Raw genomic sequence first — 12,942 nt, 5'->3', positions numbered from 1 at the left:
CATTGGAGGCCATGCCTGGCTCATAATGAGCTCAGCCTGGGCACAGGTTTGCCCACCCCAACTCCGTTCTCATCCTCCAAAATCTCCCTGGCAGCTGTCTAAGTCTCCATTACAATCTCATGCCTGGGATGCTGAAACCACAAGATTCTGAGTGCCACAGGCCATGGGAAATGTTCTCCTCCAGGTGCCCAAGTACTATGGTGGATTTCAAAGTTCCCGCAAGCTACATGTGGCATCATCCCATGCTCCCAGATCATAAGAATGATCCCAATGGTGGCTTTAGGACAGCAACAGCCTGAATTTCAGAATGGGCTCAGGGATAGAACTGTGCTGGTTGCCCATTTTTGGAGAATAACTTATATTATCTGAGCCTACTCTAAGCTAAGGTGCCTTTCCCCATCACTTAGGTAAGCCAAACTATTAGACTTCTGCCAAGGACTTTATGGAGCTTTTGCCAGACAAGAAGACGGTGCCACTTGTCAGTATTCTGACTGTGCTGTAGAGGCAATACACAGCTACGAAGACAATAGTCGGATTCAATATATGTCTACCCTGGAATATCAATTGGATGTTCAATACGTATTTCATCCCCAATAAATGCACTGTTATTATATCACTACATTTATATACTGCCTGTTTCCTCCTGCAAGGAAACCATGGTGGCTTACAGAATCCTCCCCTTCCCCTTGATTTTATCCTCACGAAAACCCTGTGAGGTAGGTTAGGGCGAGAGTCCATGACTGGCCCAAAGTCACCAGTGAGTTTCATGTCTGAGTGAGAACGAGAAGCCGGATTTCCCAGATCCCAGTCCACTGCTCATCACTACACCACACTGACTTTTATTTGATTTCAATTACCAGCTTTTTTTATCATGGGCTTGAAAACATGTCATGTCTCCTTGTGGATTTCTTTTCCCTTTGGAACTTCCTTGGGCTCCTTTGAGAACATTACCCCCTTGCCTAAATAGACGATGGCCTGCCTTTGCACAAAGTCGCCCTACAACACAGATCTCTCTGCTTCTGCCTCGCTTCCTGCCATTAGGTGCTAATGGGAATATAAGCAAAGAAGCAGATTGCTGGCCAAAGCATTGCTTGCATGTCAGGCTTCATTTCCAGAGCAGGAACTGAAATCTCCCATGGCCCCTCATCTCAGGTTATATATTAGCCTTTCCCTATTATTTTCGAAAGGGTGTTTTAATTCATACCCAGTCCTTATTGTTCAGGGAATACATAGTGCAACAACAACCCAGGGGTGGGAAAACAGCCTTGTTTGCAGATCCATTTAATCTATTTTTTAGCCAGGCACAAACTCTTACCTTTATTTAACATCTTAATAACAAAGAATATTCTTGCACTCCTGGGATGCCAAGAATTACCTCCAAATCCCCTCACTCTCTGAGATATTCAGTCAAAATTGACCTGCTTTTTATTCAGTCTTTCTGGTTTCTTGTTGTAGACCCAAATACTTCTGCTTATGGTTAAGGGCTCTACTGAAGCCATTCTCAGCCTGCTAGTATTTTATATGTAATAAACATAGATTTGAAGGAATTATTCCTCTTTAGCCTTTCTTTGGAGTTTCTCCATAGGAACACCACCACACATAATTTAATGTATTTTGAATGCGAGTTCCCAGCATACAAATGAAGGCAATCCAATCTGCATAAGTGTGTAGCACAGGGAGAGATGTATTAGGCTGCAACACCAAATTATGACGCACCCTGAGGTCTGAGCTGAATTCATCCAAGGCATGGCTTCCAGGCAGCTGTCCAAGCAGTTCTAAAATACCAGCTCGAATCTGATTTGAGCAAAACTGTGATTTGGCATGATATTTGATTCAACAAGCTGCAGTAATGCCATGACCTAATGGTCCAAGCTTAGCCTAAACTCTAAGAGAAATCAGAGGCAAGTGAGCCATCAGACCCTTCCCAGTCCTGCTAACAGCAAACCAGCGGCTCTATTCCTATCTTTTGGCTGCTTCTACTAAACAACCCTTTAACCTCTGGAGCTGAATTAGTACTCCAGACAGTACTTTATACTGGGAAGTACAGTCTGGAACTTCAGCATGCTAAAGAGAAAGTTATTCCAAAATGGATTTCATTTCTCCTGATGTTAGTGTTTTAGTGAGAGAACAAATAACTATTCAGAAACATCCACTGATTTTAGAACACTTTGACCCATGAGAAAATAAATATGAACTGAGAGAAACACATCCAGGTAAGCCAATGCAGCATCCAGGTTGGCACAACTGAATACCTGTTGACGGCCCACACCTCCGCAGAAGCTGGAGGACAGACGCTGCTGGAGCTGCTTCCCACCTGCCACGTTGCAACCTGCACTGGTCACCATCCTCTCACCCTACAGTGGTGAGAAAGAGCAACGGGGGCGCCACCACCAACTCCCTTACCAGCTCTCTGCCTGCTTTCCAGGATCACAAAGAGGCCACAGAAGGGTGTTTCTTTGTGTCAGGTGGGGTGGGAAGGTGCGAGAAGAAGCCAGGTGCTGTGAGCCCCTATGATTTCCAGTCCCAGCACCACCACTGTGTGCACCAGCCCCCAAGATGTGCTCAGAGGCTCATATCTCAAGGAAAACCAGAATGAGGGAGAGGCAAACTTCACAAATTACCTCTGTCTGTCCTCCTGCCCTGTCTAGATACTTGGAAGCCCCTCGTCCTGGAGCTTTCTGTCTCATGGCTGGGAACCTTTGCATCTTTGGTTGCATCTTTTGGCCTGAAACAGTTATATTTGTACCCAAGGGTTTCTAATTAAAAACAAGTGGCTTACAATGTTAAAGCCTAAACCATAGCAGGGATGGAAGCAGGAGAACAATTTCAGAGATGTTTAAAGAAATATTCTTGTTTATTTCTGCACAGAGAATAAGGAGATGCACATCCTTTCTTGAAAGTAGAAGGAAACACTGCAGAACTCCATTTATCTATTTCAAAAGAAGAAAGAGTTGAGTTAGCATAAAAACCTGCTGAGATCCATAATGTGGGATTCAAAGAGCACAGGAAATTTCAGACCTCATTTTTAAACCACTTGGGCTAGTCACACTTCAGTGTGCTGTACTTTAATGTGAATAAATGTACAACTTTTGTCCTCAACAGGAGAAACTCTCATCATGAATTATATTACACAGTCTCTACAATCTTCACTCTGTATATTGTCAAATATGGTTTCCTACACAGGAAAGAGTGCATTGGCAGGAAATTTATGCAAACCGCTGTAAGGTACATTAAAATACAGTTGCTTAAGATGCACCGTAGTGAATAATCCATTAATCCAATATTTTCATCGTGCATTTGAAATGCAGTTGTTTATTATCAGAGGTTCTGCACCAACAACTAGAAATGTAATTTGCAAGGAATTAATGCAGCACAGGGCAGCCTATTTGCCAAGTTTCATTCAGAACTGTTGGGGAAGCGCTTGTACAGGAGCAGAGTTGTCATGGTGGAGCAGTTAGAAAGCTGGGCTGGGACTCGGGAAATCTGGGTTCTAATCCCTACTCACCCATGAACCTCACTGGAGAGACTGTGGGCCAGTGACTGACTCTTAGTCTAACCTACATCGCAGGATAATTGTGAAGATAAAATGCGGAGGACACGTAATTTGCTTTTCTTGCGAAGGGAAAAAGGTGGGATATGAATATAATAATAAATAAGAAAAAAATATCTGTGTGAACAAAGGTACTTCATATAGCAAACCTATTTTTCTAGGGTATCTCATTATTCGGGAACCCCTGAGAAAATATGCTTGTGTTATATGTTTTGGCTTGCCATTCCCAAAATTCCTCAGCTGATCAAGAACTCCCAAATTTGCCTGAAAGCCCAGTGGTTATCTAGGAAGAAGCAAACTGCTCTGAGTAATTTGGCTAGCCCCGTCACAGTTCTTTGGGCTTCTGACACAGATGTGTTTCTTCCATTCATTCCCCATCTTTCCCCCTGCCTTTGACCTCCTGAATTCTAGTTTAGATAAGACAAGCTCAGGAGCACAGAGCTCTCATGGAGGCTTGCTCTGGCCATGACACCAGCTTCTTCTCCACCCCACATGCTCACCAGGGCTTTCCCTTCCCTTAAACCTGTTTTTATAACCTGACACACCCCTTCCTGTCACCTCCACCATCCTCAGCCATGCAAAGGTCCCCTGTCCCCATTCCCTTTGCTGTCTTTATGCTTGGAACTACTTCTTAGAACATCTGTGTGTGACTACCTCCCTTATTTCATGTCCCTTCTCAAAACTCACCTTTGCAGGAAGTCTTTGGATCAACCCCATCCCCAGGCCGTCTACCATACTGTAGTCAAGCCAAAGTCCCTGTGATTGAAATAACCTTCCCTTGCTTACCCATGCCAACATTTACCTCTTCCTCTATTGCTTCTAGGGTGGCCCTGTGTCCTAATTTTCAGAGGGCAGACTCTAGCTGTAAGATTTCCAGAAGACAGTCCTCCAATTCAAGGGCGATCCAGTCCAAATTCCATGCCAACATAAACACTGTGAAAACAGAGAGAAAGAACCTGAGATTAGTCATCAACAGTCAACAGTTCCTGGGCAGCTGCCCCAGAAGCTCACTGGGTCTTCCCTCCTACACTGACATGTATTTCTATTGAAACTATAGCAATGACTTCTAAATTTGAATCTATACTTTAGATTCATTATATATACTTCATTATATTTCTACACTCCCCAACAGGAAGCATACAGAGGAAGGTTTCATGATTAGCATGTACAGTTCAATCAGGAGATGTGCTCCATTGGGTCTTATGGTCTCAAGCCATGGAAGTGTAAGCAAGCCAGAATATAAATCAGCACTGCACATTTCATGTACACCTTTGTCCTCTCTTTCTCTCTTTTCCTGATGCATTTTCCCTTTTTTTCCAGTAACGTATAATTAGCTAAACTGGTTGTCTCACTGTGTCTGTTTTACACGGTTAGCCCCCTGAGATAGCAACCTGTCTTGCATGTCCTTTGTAAAGGACCTTGTACACAGATGGTACAATAAAATCAAACACAATAACACCATGAAGGTAAGGAAGGAATTAAAACATATGAAGCCTTGGATCATAAGAACCCTGAGTAGAAGGAAGTTTCCAGAAGGGGATTCTTCTGGAACCTCTCCCACTGCACCCTTTGGGCAGGCCCTAAATAGCCTAGTCAGGGGGTCAAGAGATGGGGTGCTGGACAAGGGTGAAATCCCCCAAGTTGGGAGGAGGCACCTTGGGTGACAAGAGCTCCATTCATGCAAGCTTCCCGTGACCACTTCTGTTCAATTTTCCTTCTCCCACAGCAGCCTCTCTCTGCCCACTTCTCAGGAGAGCCAAGCAACATCACTGCAGAAGCAAGGAAGGAATGGAAAACTCCCTTTCCATGAATTTCCTTTTGTTGATCGTTCTTCAGTCAAGGTATCTACACCTCTGCAAAGCCACTCATCTTTTTAACATCCACCTTGGACCTTGGGTCCAAGACTGTAATTTGCACATTAATCAATCTATACTTCATTTAGCAACAAGTCTAAATTTTTCTGGTCTAAGACATGATCTACTGGACTCCAACTTCACTGGGAGTTCTTTTCTTTTAAAGACCACTGTTTTCTAAGAAGAAACTCTCAGGATATTTCATTTCTTGGCAGCCCTGCTCATACATAAAACAAATGAATGCCTATCAGAGTACTTTTCCATATAGAATCAAAACTGTCCTTCACTAGAATGAAATTTAAAATAATGTGTTTCATTCCTAACGGAGTTGGAGTTGCAATCATTTCTTACATTGTTGTGATACTAAAACCTCAGAGGATTCTCTGTTCCAAACCAAGAGTCAGATTCAAAAATAATTAGCTATTTTAATGCCATTGTCATATTTCTGTTTCTGCCATTGGACAGAACAGTTGTACCTAGCGCTAGTACCACCTTTGTCCAATTGTGGTAGAACTTTATAGGGCAATAAAGTCTAAAACATGATATGAAGATGTTCTGGTGGTAGACATGAGTTGATAGGCATTTTTCAAGGTACAGATAAGAACCGGTTCCTGTTTAGAGAGCAAAGTTATTTGTGATCATGCCAGTACCTAATGATATAACACTTGGCTGTAAGACTTTTTCTATCTAATCAAGCATAGGATTGTACCCCAAACGATATAATGACATCATGCAATCAGTTGCTGACCATGCAATCATACAAATGAAGAAATATGAGCAAACTGTTAATAATGAATGTGAACAGAGGTTTATTTTCCTCTGTGCAGAACATAGTCTGGTGAAATATGGTGCAGCAACCTTGCTGAACCAGATCAAATCTGGGATCTGCTCAGTGCCTGGATCTAGGCATGCAGGCATCACTTGAGTTTCTCCCACAGTTTCTACTGCCAGAAATGGGTGGTGCTTTTGTGTACCATCAATGACCCTTTGATCATGTTATCATGCTAAATTGAATGGAAGGGGCAATCCAGATCTAAAACCTGATCTGAAAATGTTTTGTGGCAGGTATGGAAAGAGAAGGCAAATGTTTACTTTGGATAAACTGATGGGTGCCACTGATGGGTGTCATTTTCTATCCTGCATGCCCAATAGGATGCCAGCAGAATGGAAATAGTTGCAATTGCAGCATTGGTTCGTATCTAGGTTTAGCCTGGCCACTTTTACAGCACTAGAAGCCCCACTTTTATTGGAAGCATTTCTTGAAGCTAGTAAAGCAAAGTGGACCATGATCCATTTTAATAAATATAAATCATGAGTTAATAAATAAGATATCTGGGTTTTAAGCAAGAAAGAAATGTGGAATTGGATTATCCATTCTAGATCTTCCCTTTGGCTCCTGTATTGGTCATGTCTATGGATCTTAGACTGTATCTTCAACAAAAACTTTTGTTTTCTGTCCACTGGGCACCACAATGCCTCTTTAATCATGGATTGTCTCATTCAACTAATTGCTGGTGGTAAAATTGAGCTAATGCTTCTTTTAAACATTTTCTTTGGCAATATCTAGTAGCTGCTTCTTTTGAGGAAAAGGAGGAGGTGCATAAATTTTCTGCTGGGACAGTCTTTAATAGTTACTGATGCATAGACTCTTTTACATGATTTACCTGCTTCATGGAAATCAATCGATCGGAGAGCCAGTGTGGTGTAGTGGTTAAGAGCATGGGACTGGGACTCAGATGATCTGGGTTCTAGTCCCTGCTCAGCCATGGAGCCAACTGGGTGACCTTGGGCCAGTCACAGACTCTCAGCCCAACCTACCTCACAGGGTTCTTGTTGTGGGGATAAGATGGAGGAGGAGAATGATGTAAGCTGCCTTGAGCCCTTTGTGGGAAAAAGGCAGGATACAAATCCAAAAATAAATAAGTATAAATGGATTTCCCACTACCTCTTCATTACTAACAGACTGATACTACAACAATGGAAAGACAAAGGCTCACCTCAGATAAAGTGATGGACTGATGGCCTTATAATGCTTTCAGCATTTGAATGGGCTACTGAATGCCTCTCTCTATGTTTGCATGCGCACGCGTGCATGTGCGCACACACACACATGTTTTATATGCATTCATTGCTTTAAATATGTGCAAATGTATGTGCAAATTAAAAAACTGAAAAAATAAGAAATATGATGCAAGCCCTCACACCTTTTCCCTTCTGCCATAGTTCTCCCTTAAAAACAACTTCATATTTCACCAGGACAAGGACTATCAACTTCACACTGCCTTGACACCCCTTCTGATTTCCAGAACAGGCCAACACAGTACTTCTCAAGTATACGAGTTTGCCCATAGCTTAGAGAGCTTCCCAGCCCCCTCATCACTCCCCATAATCAGCACTAACAGACAATTTTTTACTGTTACTTTATTGCATCTGAAGACTCACTTAAGCAATTAACCCCTTAATCTACATGTGCCCCTTCTCCTCCACGTGACACTTCCTGCGATTTTCACATTTCTAATGGCTGTGACTTTGGCATTCACTCTGCTAATGAAGCGACTTGTTTCATTCACACTCCCACTATAATGCTTTCCTCTAATTTGGTGACCTAAGAGCAGATATTAGGAAAAGTAGGAAACAGCCTTTGAAAAACTCATTAACACAATTCAGGACCGAAGAAGATTAGCAAACATGATGGGAATTAGCAAATGAAAACTAAACCTTGCAAAGATGCCAGGAACTAATCAACAACAACAACAACTTCTGCTGCGTTCTTGTTTAATTTCTGGTTAGTAAAATAAACTCAGTCCAGCTTTGCCAGTATCATAGCGTCATCATTTCCGTTTGCACCAAGCGTTCCCTACCCTAAGATGTCGTTCTGAAATCAGTGGGGAGTTCTTCCCATCAAGTGGGTATAGGATTGCATCCTGAATCTCTTCAGATTTCTGCTCCCATCTACACCATCTGAAGCATGTGGGGAGCTACAGGTCTTTTTTCCATCCAAATTTGCCTAGGATTGCACAATAACTATCTCCTGCACTGGTATAGATCTGAACTGCTTCAATCATGGAGCCCAGTCCACAGAAATCTGGCCAAACTACAGCTGCAATTTCAAACACATTAAATACACATTAAAGGTGTGCATCTGGCATATCAGGAAATTGCTCACTTCATTTTGGACCAGTGTGGAAACTGTCCACTTCAGCTTGGGCACTGATCCCAGGCAGAAGTCAGAGGCTTTGGTCCTCCCATTGACTACCATGGGAAAAAATAGCTGTAACTGCTATTTCTCCTGGTCAGAATTTGATAATATTTTCTGGCATAGTAGCCCCTCAGGGGTATTAAGTCTAGCAATCATCAGAAAAAGATCTTTGCAAGATCTTTGTGCTATGTTCCTTTATATTTTGATTTTTTTAAAAAATGAAAATGCCTTCAGCTTTTTATTCCTTGGCAAAATTAGATGAAAATGGGATGGAAAGCTGCTCCTTCTGAATGGGCCATGCCAACCAATTGGCAGGATGATATCTTCCAGAATGTTTTTGTGCAGGAACACCCTATCCCCCCATGTCCCTTATGAATCTGTGCTGAGAAAATGGCAGAAAGCCTAGAGATAGCCCTCAATAAGAGTCGTACATCATTTCAGAAGGATCAGTGCAGGCATATATATGAAGGGGAAGCCCTCAGTTTTTCCAGTTCCCCCTCCCTAGTGCCATTGTTTGAAAGTGCACTATGGGTTCATAAGGAAACCCCCAGCCAATATACCTGGAAATTGAAGGTCTGTCTCATGGCTGCATCCTTGCCCTTCCACAAAACACAGTGATTGTAGCCTCGGGTAAAACATGCTATAAGATTAGAAGGTGGACCTAACTGACCCTTGGCTGCATTCCTTCCTTCCTTCTCTTTCCCCCACTTATAATTAGCATTTTATAGAAAAGAAATGGGACCACACTAGCTCTGTGTATCCCTGCAGCATGTGATTGGTATTGAAACCTTGTTCATGTAAGGGAAGCATGAGATCCTGAAGACAGTGATTCAATTCTACTGGCCTTTGAGCTTCATTCCCACTAGAATACGTAAGGCACTCAACTCAGTAGGTACCTCTCTTTCATTCTGATTCAACCTGGTTTGGATTGAGATCCAGCTCACCCTGAAGCACACCCTGATCAAGAAGATTTAACATAGTGAGAAATCCTAACTATGTCTCCTCATTTTAAAATTTAAGCCCACAGTACCGTCCAAGGTTAGGTACACTGATTGGAGTAAACTTATGAGACCCTTCAGTTTCACTTCTGCCTCTAAAAAGCATCTTTATGAGGTTTGTTTATTCATTTGTTTAGAGCGAGGAAAATAAGGCATTTCTTTGTGACGCAAAACAAAGAACTGTTTCCACTTGTCTCTTTGCTCTGTTCCACTATACTATGGCACTTACGTCATGGAAAAGCAGGAAAGGAAATGCTTTTCATGTGGTGCTCAGATCTCAGTTCTATGAGGAAATCAAAAGCAGGCAGAGCAGATTAGCAAGCTCAAGTGGCAAGACTCACTGTCATAACAGCAACAGTGCAAAGTTCTAAAAAATCAGGTTTTAAAAGTAAAGGGCCAAAAAGCTGGAAGAATGGAAGGTCTGTAGCTGGTGCAGATACAGGCATCCAGCAAGCCCTTCTGATGAACACATTCTACAGTTGGAGTGCCAGCTCTGATAAAAAGCCCCTCTAAATGCATTATTTGCTAAACTAAATTACTGCCCCTTGTAAACTTTGGAAGATGCTTGTCTACAAATAGCTCTGCCGAGTTCCGCTGCAATTTATTTTACTTGCACCTTAAGTTTTAATACCTCTGTTATTCAAAGTGAGCTATGGGTTCAGAAAAAAGCGAATGCAAAGAGTAACCCCCCCCCCCCATGGATCTGCATCAGATTCTCCCTGCAGCTGCCAAGTAAAGCCATGAAGACGGAGCACCTGCACTTCCCAAATGGAAATAGACCATTTCTTTCGGAGATGGGCTTCATTTGCATTCAGTTTGCTCAGTCTATTCCAGGGGAACATTTACCTTTTTTGTTGCTCTTTTTGTAGGACAGTAAATTCTGCTCTTGCTGGCGGATGGAGAAAACAGCTGTTTCTGGGAGGATAAATGGCTTTTTTATTTCCCATTTCTTTCTTACAATGGGTGCTATACATTTTTAAAAACCTCTTTTCCCCTTTGCATGCTGGTGGCGCAATGGCAGTTCTTAATGAAGCCGCAATGCTCACCGCTGCCCAAATCAGTCACACGTGGCTCCTTATCTTCACCACCTGCCTGGCAAGAACATCTGCCAACTGAAGTCTGGACCTGTTTCAATGTGCTTGTTTTAACGTATAAATGGCTTAGGACTTGAATATCTAAAGGAATGTCTCCATCCATATAAGCCTAGCCAGACCCTAAGAAGTTCATTGGACGTCCTGCTTCTGGAGCCATCTTTAAAGGATGCTCGGAAGGTGGCTACCCAGTGTAGGGCCTTTTCAATGATGGCACCCCATTTGTGGAATTGATTCCCCAGAGATGTGCACCAGGCTCCTCCTTTGAACATGTTTCAGGGCCAGGCAAAGACTTTTTTAAATGTTGAAGTTTTTTTTAACTGTTGATAGTCTTAATTCTAATTTTTCATTCTAATTTTCGGTTAGTATTTTAATTGATGAATTTTAATATTTTCATCATTATTTTTATATAAGATGTTGTCCAATCTAGTTTGTCAACATGGTGGGTTCTCCCACTGATGGAATGGATGTTTTATTTATTGAATTTTTCAATGTTGTTGGATGTTTATGTTTTGTTTGATGTTTTTTAATTGCTGTAAACCATCCAGAGAGCCATGTGGCTATTCTGATGGTCTATAAAAGCTTGACAAAATAAATAAATAAATATTGAAGCCTGCCCATGAAATAAGTTTAGACTGCCTAAGTTAGTATTCTAGCCAGGCAAAGCTTGTATACCTTAAAAACAGAGTAGGAAACCTGGTGTTCTCCAGATGTCTGGGTCTACAACTCTGATTACCCCACTGGCTAGTCTAGATGGGGCTGATGGGAGCCATGGTCCAAACACGCCTGGACTTTGGTGGCCAGAACAAAAGCAACTACCACTGTATTTGCAGGATTGGTCCTAGGTCCTGCTGGAGCTCTCAGTCTACGGTTGGGCAACAGCTGGGCATCCTGGGGGAAGAGCTATATAAGAGCAAGCTCTTCCCTCCAGCACCGGCCTTAACATTGGAGGTCTTGGAGCTGTTCTGCCTGCATTCTGCCTGAGTGGTCCTGCTGTGTCTACCAGCACTATGTTGCCTCAGCAGCACAGGTCTTCCTGTTAGCTGTAGTGCCTGCCCCTTGCCTGACCTGTATCCTGCCTTGCTGTCCGTATCCTGCCTTGCCATGGTGCCTCAGCAATGCAGGTGCGTCTGCTAGCTGTGGTTCCACTCCTGCACCTTGCCCGACCCTTGCTGCCTTTGCTTCCTGTTGTCTCTCACATCTTGCCATGTCTCTTGCCCAGTTATCCTGCCCCAAGGGCATGCGTCCTGCCTGATGCTCTCTGTACACCCTGTCTTGCTGGGCATCCTGTCCAAGGCACCTTCACCAATGCTTGTCCTCCAGGTTCTCCACCCACGGCTTGCTCCCAACCATGTCCTTGCCCTGCTCTGATATATATCTGGTCCTGACCCTGGCCTGTTGGGCCACTACAGCTTGGACTTTGCTATTGGCCCCAGTGCCTCTGTCTCATCCCTGACTGCCCACATCCCAGCCCTGGACCCTGATACCATATAAGGCAGCTGCCTTTGCTCCTATTCTTTGACAGAGGAACTGGGATGCCAAAAAAGTGGGGGGTTGAGAAATAAAATGAAGCCAAGAGCAAAGGTTTCTCACAAGCCTTAATGAACTGAGGATGATCTGGCTGCAATCTAATTAGACAGGTAGAACAATGTGACCGTCATGCTTTCTTAATGTAAACATCAGTGATCCCATGACTCCCACACTTCCTTTCCAGCCTAACAATTTCAGTCTTCCTAATCACTTATTAATTATGGACCTTGACATGGAGCAAGGAGTTCAATAATTGCTACAACCAAGAGTTTCATTAAAGAATAATTAACCAGACACTAATTATTCATGGCATTTTATGACTCTTGATTTTCCTGAATGCAGAGAACAGGGTTGGGGTGGATTATGATTTTAGTTTTATTGAAAAGTGACTGGTAAATATATAAAACTAAATAATATAAATGAACCATGCTGATGTGACCTAAACTCATATCACTGCCACACATAGGCTTGGCTCAGAAAATACAAGAAGCCATGATGTTGGTTGGTTGGTTGGGTTTGGTTTTTTACCATTATTGGTCCGTTCTGTTATCTGAACCCAGTATTTCACCATGGTAAGTCTGGTCTTCAGAAATCACAGTAGGAAACAAAGGTTTATTCTATGGTTTCTCTGTGCCGCAACATAGTTTGATGTGTTACTGAACTCAAAATCACAGTTTCCACAAACCAGCTGTGCTACCACAGAGTATCCTGGAAAGAGTGC

The 12,942-nt window shown here is 42.8% G+C and overlaps 1 long non-coding RNA gene across 1 annotated transcript in view; it reads right to left on the bottom strand.

Moving 5' to 3' along the window:
- Window positions 1-2,831: 2,831 nt before the first annotated feature.
- LOC123025368 overlaps window positions 2,832-12,942 on the bottom strand; it is a 156,073-nt gene continuing 145,962 nt past the window's right edge. Inside the window, exons 2-3 of the long non-coding RNA XR_006415108.1 lie at window positions 4,353-4,483; window positions 2,832-2,930 (exon numbers count right to left, since the gene is read on the bottom strand). This is a non-coding gene — a long non-coding RNA (uncharacterized LOC123025368). The remainder of the gene's footprint in view (window positions 2,931-4,352; window positions 4,484-12,942) is intronic.

This window comes from Varanus komodoensis, unplaced genomic scaffold (genome assembly GCF_004798865.1).
Source record: "Varanus komodoensis strain SLA01 unplaced genomic scaffold, ASM479886v1 scaffold27, whole genome shotgun sequence".
Classification (NCBI taxonomy): Eukaryota; Metazoa; Chordata; class Lepidosauria; order Squamata; family Varanidae; genus Varanus; species Varanus komodoensis.
Note: the sequence above shows the minus strand (reverse complement) of the source record. Positions and strands in the feature narration are given on the sequence as shown.